The sequence below is a fragment of the Delphinapterus leucas genome, chromosome X, assembly GCF_059928025.1.
Source record: "Delphinapterus leucas isolate spDelLeu-1000000601 "Yukka" chromosome X, BTC_Dleu_Yukka2, whole genome shotgun sequence".
Lineage (NCBI taxonomy): Eukaryota > Metazoa > Chordata > Mammalia > Artiodactyla > Monodontidae > Delphinapterus > Delphinapterus leucas.
Genome location: NC_143150.1, coordinates 45,327,636 through 45,334,299, shown reverse-complemented (window position 1 = coordinate 45,334,299; position 6,664 = coordinate 45,327,636). Strand labels below are relative to the sequence as shown.

The following is a 6,664-nucleotide window of genomic DNA, read 5'->3' as shown; positions in this document are numbered from 1 at the left end:
CTGTCTATGAATTTGATTACTTGAGGTACCTCATTTAAGTGGAGTCGTTCAGTATTTGTCCTTTTATGACTGGCTTCTTTCTTTCTTCTTTTTTTTTTTTTTGGCCACGCCACGCAGCATGTGGGATCTTAGTTCCCTAACCAGGGATCAAACCCATGCCCCTTGCAGTCAAAGCGCAGAGTCTTAACCACTGGCCTGCCAGGAATGTCCCTATGACTGGCTTATTTCATTGAGGATAATGTCTCTGTATTAGTCTGCTTGGGCTGCTGAAACAAAATACCACAGACTGGGTGGCTTGAAAAACAGAAATTTATTTTCTCACAGTTCTGGAGCCTGGGAAGTCCAAGATTAGGTGCTGGTAAACTTAGTTTCCATGAGAGCTTTCCTCTTGGCTTGTAGACAGCCGCCTTCTCACTATGACCTCACATGGCCTTTTCTTGATGCATGTGTGTGGAGAGAGAGTGAGTGAGCTTTCTGATATCTCTTTTTATAAGGACACTAATCGTATAGGATCAGGGATCCACCCTTATGGACTCATTTAACCTTAATTATTTCCTTAGAGGACCTATCTCCAAATACAGCCATACTGGGGGTAAGGCCTTCAACATATGAATTTGGGGGGGGACACACATTCAGCCCATAACAGTCCTTAAGTTTTCTGTACACGTTTGGAGTCCTGGTTTTTGAAAATGTAATTTTTATAGTTATAGAGTACCATAAGGCTTATAACAGCAACAATAAAAATCTATCAGAACTTTGCTTCATCCTTCCCCATCCCACATTTCTCCTCCTCAGAGAGAATCACTTTCAAATCTTATAACTATTTCTTCTGGTATCACTCCATATTTCTAAATAATCTGTTTATACTTTTATTTCTTGACTTTTAATTTTTACACATCAGCTATGATTTTCTGCAATGAAAAGATTGTTATCTTTTTTTTAATCCCTTGCAGCTCTGACAATCTTATTCCTTTTTAAAAAATTAATTAATCAATTAATTTATGGCTGAGTTGGGTATTGGTTGCTGCACGTGGGCTTTCTCTAGTTGCGGCGCTTGGGCTCTAGGCACACGGGTTTCAGTAGTTGCAGCACGTGGGTTCAATAGTTGTGGCACACAGGCTTAGCTGCTCTGCAGCATGTGGGATCTTCCCGGACCAGGGCTTGAACCTGTGTCCCCTGCATTGGCAGGTGGATTCTTTTTTTTTTTTTTTTTGCACTGGGTAGTTTTATTTCACAGAGGGGGTAAGGGTTAGGTGGTGTCAAGAAGAGTGACATGGAGCAAATAATTTTTATTATCATTTTTTTCTTTTACAAATACACTGAAGAATCATGCAATGCTGCCAGCATCGGATACAATCCTGGGCAACAAGTCTGCACATTCCTTTGCAACTGGTCCTGTGATGGCAGAACTTTTCATCTCCCCTTTATTGTTTACTATGACCCCTGCGTTATCTTCAAAATAAGAAACACACCATCTTTTCTCCGGTGTGACTTTCGTTGTCGAATTACCACTGCTGGATGTACCTTCTTTCTGAGCTCTGCTTTGCCTTTCTTGACTATGGCCATCACCATGTCACCCACACCAGCAGCAGGAAGTCTATTCAGTTGTCCCTTGATCCCCTTCACAGAGATAATATACAGATTTTTGGCTCCTGTGTTGTCAGCACAGTTGATCACGGCTCCAACCAGAAGACCCAAGGAAATCTGGAATTTCGCACCAGAGGACCCACCACGCCCTCGCTTCGACATCTTGAAAGCTGGAAAGGGACAAAAAGGAACAGCAGGTGGATTCTTAACCACTGCACCACCAGGGAAGCCCAAGATTCAGTTATCTTAAACCTCCCATCCCATATACACACTTCTCCCACAGTTTCCCAATATATTGTTATTACATCACTATATATATATATATATATATATATATATATATATATATATATAGGCGGTACGCGGGCCTCTCACTGGTGCGGCCTCTCCCTCTGCGGAGCACAGGCTCCGGATGCGCAGGCCCAGTGGCCACGGCCCACGGGCCCAGCCGCTCCGCGGCACGTGGGATCCTCCCAGACCGCGGCACGAACCCGCATCCCCTGCATCAGCAGGCGGACTCTCAACCACTGCGTCACCAGGGAAGCCCTACATCACTATATTTTACTAAATCAATATTCTATGTTTACTTTATGGCTACATAAATATTATTCACAGCTGAGCCATGAGAAAGAGTAGTTAAGAACATAAACTCTGCCAGTAGATAGCCTGGCTTCAAATCTTGGTTTTGTCACTTAATAGCTATGTGATCTTGGGCAAATCTCTTCTCTTCTTTCTACCTCACTTTCCCCATATTTAGAATGGGAATAAAAATACCTATTTTATTGAATTGCTGTGATGATTAAAAGAATAATACTCAGAGTAGTACTTGGCACATAGTAATTGGCATATATCATATATTATTGTTATGCCTTGTATAAATTTTTATTTTCCCTTCAATTATATCTGGTTTTGCTTCATGTAGTTTGGAGTTTTATCATTAGGTGCATGTATGTTTACAATTGTTAAATCTTCTTGATGGATTGACCCTCTCATCAATATAAATGGCCCTTCTTTGTTTCTAATAACAATGCTTGTCTTGAGGCCTAATTTTTCTGATATTAGTATAACCATTCCAGGTCCCTTTTGTTTACTGTTTGCATGGTACATCTTTTCTAACTTTTTATTTACAACCTATTTGTATCTGTGATTCTGAATATCTTTTGTAGACAGTATATTTTCATGGGTCATATATTTTAAATTGATTCTGCCAATCTATGCCTTTAAATTGTTTTATCTATTTATATTTAATGCAATCACTGATAAAGTAGAATTATTATCTGCCAGTTTGCTATTTGTTTTCTATATGTCTTATGTCTTTTTTGTTCCTCTATCCCTCCACTATTACCTTCTTTTATGTTAAATAAGTATTTACTAGTGTACCATTTTCATTCCCTTGTCATTTCTTTTACTGTATTTTAAAATGTATTTTCTTAGTGGTTACCCTGGGGATTACAATTAATAGCTTGACTTATAAAAATCAAGTTCAGGTCAATACCAACTCAGTTTCAAATCTTTGCTCCTAATATCTCCATTCCCTCCCCACTCCTTTGCATTGTTATTATACAACTCACATATTTATACATTATATGTATATCAACATAGATTTATTCATATTGCTTTATGAAGTAGTCTTTTAAATCAGATAGAAGAAAAAATAGTTACAACAAAATACATTTATACTGTCTTTCATGTTTACCTGTGTGGCTGTTGTATGTATTTTAATTTTTTGTTGAGAACTGGACATTTTAGGTAACATATTATTAGCAACTCCGGATACTGATCCTCCTCCCAATGGTTGTTGTTGTTTGCTGTCATTTGTTTATTGTTTGTTGAGTTGGTGGGACTAATTCTGTGGAGTTTATTTCCTCCCATAGTGTACACCTCTGTTTTCCCAGCTCAGATCTTTCCCCCTTATTTTTATCTTTTAGCTTGTCTACCTGGGTTTTGCCCCTGGGTTAGCATAAGTCACTTATTGGTCAAAGGTTGTGCTTAAGCCCAATTAGATATTTACCTTTTGCCATTGGATATATGTGTAGCTTGGAGGCTGCTCTCACATTTCAGTGAGTTTACATATTTTGCCCCTAGCTCATTCAGACTGGGACTACTAGCTCGGAAGTTCCTTCTCTGATTGCTCCTGAAAAGGCATAGCGTTGGGCATTCACACATTGTTCCAGACTGCCAAGGATGACTGTGATTTTATTTTTAATCTTGGCTTTTTAGGATTCGTCCCTGGGTCAGAGTAACTTATGGTTCATTCAGTGCTTGGTCAGAGGTTGTGTTTAAGCTCCTTGTGCCAGTAAGGCTTTTGCCTGGTGTTTATGAGTTTGTGTGTGGCTTGGGGAATCCCTTTTCAATGGAAAGAAAAAACACACAATGTAAGAGCTGTGAGTTAAGTTTTATTCAGGGTTTTCCTGAGGACTGATCCCAGGAAACAGCCTCTCAGTAGCTCTGAGAGGACAACTCCGAAGAGGTAGGGGGAGAAGTCAGTATATATATGATTTTGACTAGGGAATACATGCAGTCAAGCATTCATCTCAGTAAAAGGTTACTGCTTGTCACGAGGAATAGGTATCTCAGTTAATGATTTTAGTGCTTTTTTATGTATGGGAAGATGTAAGAATCTGGGTTAATTGAACATTTTCCTGAGATACATCTATCTAAGGTGCTATCTAAGGGCCCTGTTTTTCCAAAGTACAAAGTGCCTCATCCTGTTTTTCATCCTGAATTCTTTTTAGGCTGTACTGTTGGTCAGCAACTGCAGTGGCTTATGACTTAATCCTCGTAGAAACAAGTAATGAGCAACATTCTTTGTTTTACACCCTTCAAGCCTGTTCCATGCCTTTCCATGCAGCCTAGCATATGCACACAGTCTTCCTGATCCTTACAATTGTGTATGATCCCAGGAGGGCTCTGATTGGTTGTCTCTTTCCCTGGTTTTCTTCAATAAACTTGTGACTCTTCTGACATTTTTCTTGTGTTAGTGCTACCAGCCTCTTCTTAATTATATTCCACCATGATCTCCATTGTTTTTGACAATGCCTGTAGGCATGGAATTTTCTACTACCTTTTCAAAATTAAGTCAGTTCCCTCAGGCAGAGCTGCAGAGCTCTTCATCCTTATATCCCGCCTTTTCTCCTGGGAAGAGCCTCAATCACTGCACCAGAGCGGAAGGCAGGGACCTCATTTTACCTGAGTGACACTCCTGGTCTGTGAGATGGTGCTGGGAAGGGGTGACAGCTCCTGATCTTGGCTTTCCCCTCCTGGGATAGAAAAAATATTTGAGAAAATGATTGTTTAAAGTTTTCCAGATTTGTTGAAAGTCGTAAATTTACAGATTCAAGAGACTTAACGAATCCCAAACAGGATAAATTCAAAGAAAACCATGCCTAGACACATCTTATCAAACTGCTGAAGACCAAAAGTAAAAAAAAATACCTTGAAAGTAGCTAGAAAAAAATAACACATTATCTGTAGGGGAACAACAATTTGAAAGATTGTGGTTTTCTTATCACAAACAATGAAGGCTAAAAGACATTGGAACAATATCTTTAGAGTGTTGAAAGAAAAGAATTGCCAACACACAATTCCATATTCAGCAAAAATATCCTTCAGGAATGGAAATGAAATAAAGATGTTATCAGATGAAGGAAAACCAAGAGAATTTTCTGCCAGCAGACATGCTTTACAAGAAATGTTAAAAGATGCTCTTCAGGCTAATGGGAAATGATACCAGAGGGAAATCTAGAATTCAGGAATGAAGGAGAAGCAATAGAAATGGTAAATATCTGGGTAAATATAGAAGACTTTCTCTTCTGTTCTTTAAAACAACAACAACAACAACAACAGCAACATTGTATTAGTTTCCTATTGATGCTGTAACAAATTACCACAAACTCAATGGCGTAAAACAAGGCAAATTTATTATCTTATAGTTCTGGAGGTCAGAAGTAAAAAATGGGTTGACAGAGCTGTGTTCCCTCTGGATGCTGTAGTGGAGAATCTGTTTCCTTGTCTTTTCCAGCCTTTAGAGACTGCCTGCATTCGTTGGCCCAATACCCCACATCACTCTGACCTCTGATTCTATCACCACATCTTCTTTGACTCTTCTGCCTCTCTTTCCCTTTGTTAGATTAGCATCAATGTTATGGAGGTTATGCATGGGCTCAACAATATGGACTTCCACTCATCAAGGCTGATCTTCTACTAACACTGCTGAATACCCAACCTGACAACAAAATAAGATGAAGATGAATCATTCAATACAATAAGGCATTATTTCCTGGGGTACTAGTCAGCCCCATGGTGGTAAGATTATTATATAGGACACCTTTTATCACAGTGAGAACAGAAATTTTTCTTCATGGAAATAACTGCGTATTCCAGACACACATTTGCTTTCTTTGCTTACAATGATTCTGTCAGTGCCACCGTCTGTGGACTTCCAGGATGTCTTAATTATCATCAGGGTATCCCATACAACATTGTCTCTGACCAGGGAACTCATTTAATGATAAATGAAGTACAATAATGGAGTCATATCCAAATATTCACTAGTCTTTATCACTTACTCCATCATGCAGAAGCAGCTTGCCTGATAGGAAAGTAAATGACTTACTGAAGGCTTAGTTATGAGATCACCTGTTCCGGGTTGACAGTGCTGTGCTATAAGACTACAATAGTTGCTTCAAAAACAGTGACCAATATATAGTGCTATTTCCCTCATAGTAAGAATACACAGGTCTGGGAATGAAGGTGGAGGAGGGAGTGGTCCCTCTCACTATTATACCAATTAACCCAATAAAGACTTATTTTGTTTTGTCTCCACAACCTTGGGCTCAGCAGGTTTGGAGGTTCTATTTTTCCAAGGAATGAATGCTGCTATCAAGGAATAAAGCCATGGTTCCATTAAACTGAAAGCTGAAACTGCACCCTGGCCATTTTGGTCTCCTCATGCTATTGAATTGATAAGCAGAGACAGGGACTATTGTACTGTCTGGAGTAATTAAATCCTATCACCAAGGGGAAACAAGGTTGCTGCTATACAATGAGAACAAGGAGAAGTATGCTTGGAGCCCAG

The 6,664-nt window shown here is 39.4% G+C and overlaps 1 pseudogene; it reads right to left on the bottom strand.

The window, feature by feature from the left end:
* Positions 1–1,193: 1,193 nt before the first annotated feature.
* On the bottom strand, positions 1,194–1,846 carry LOC111178229 (large ribosomal subunit protein uL14 pseudogene; annotated as a pseudogene).
* Between the last annotated feature and the right edge of the window lie 4,818 nt (positions 1,847–6,664).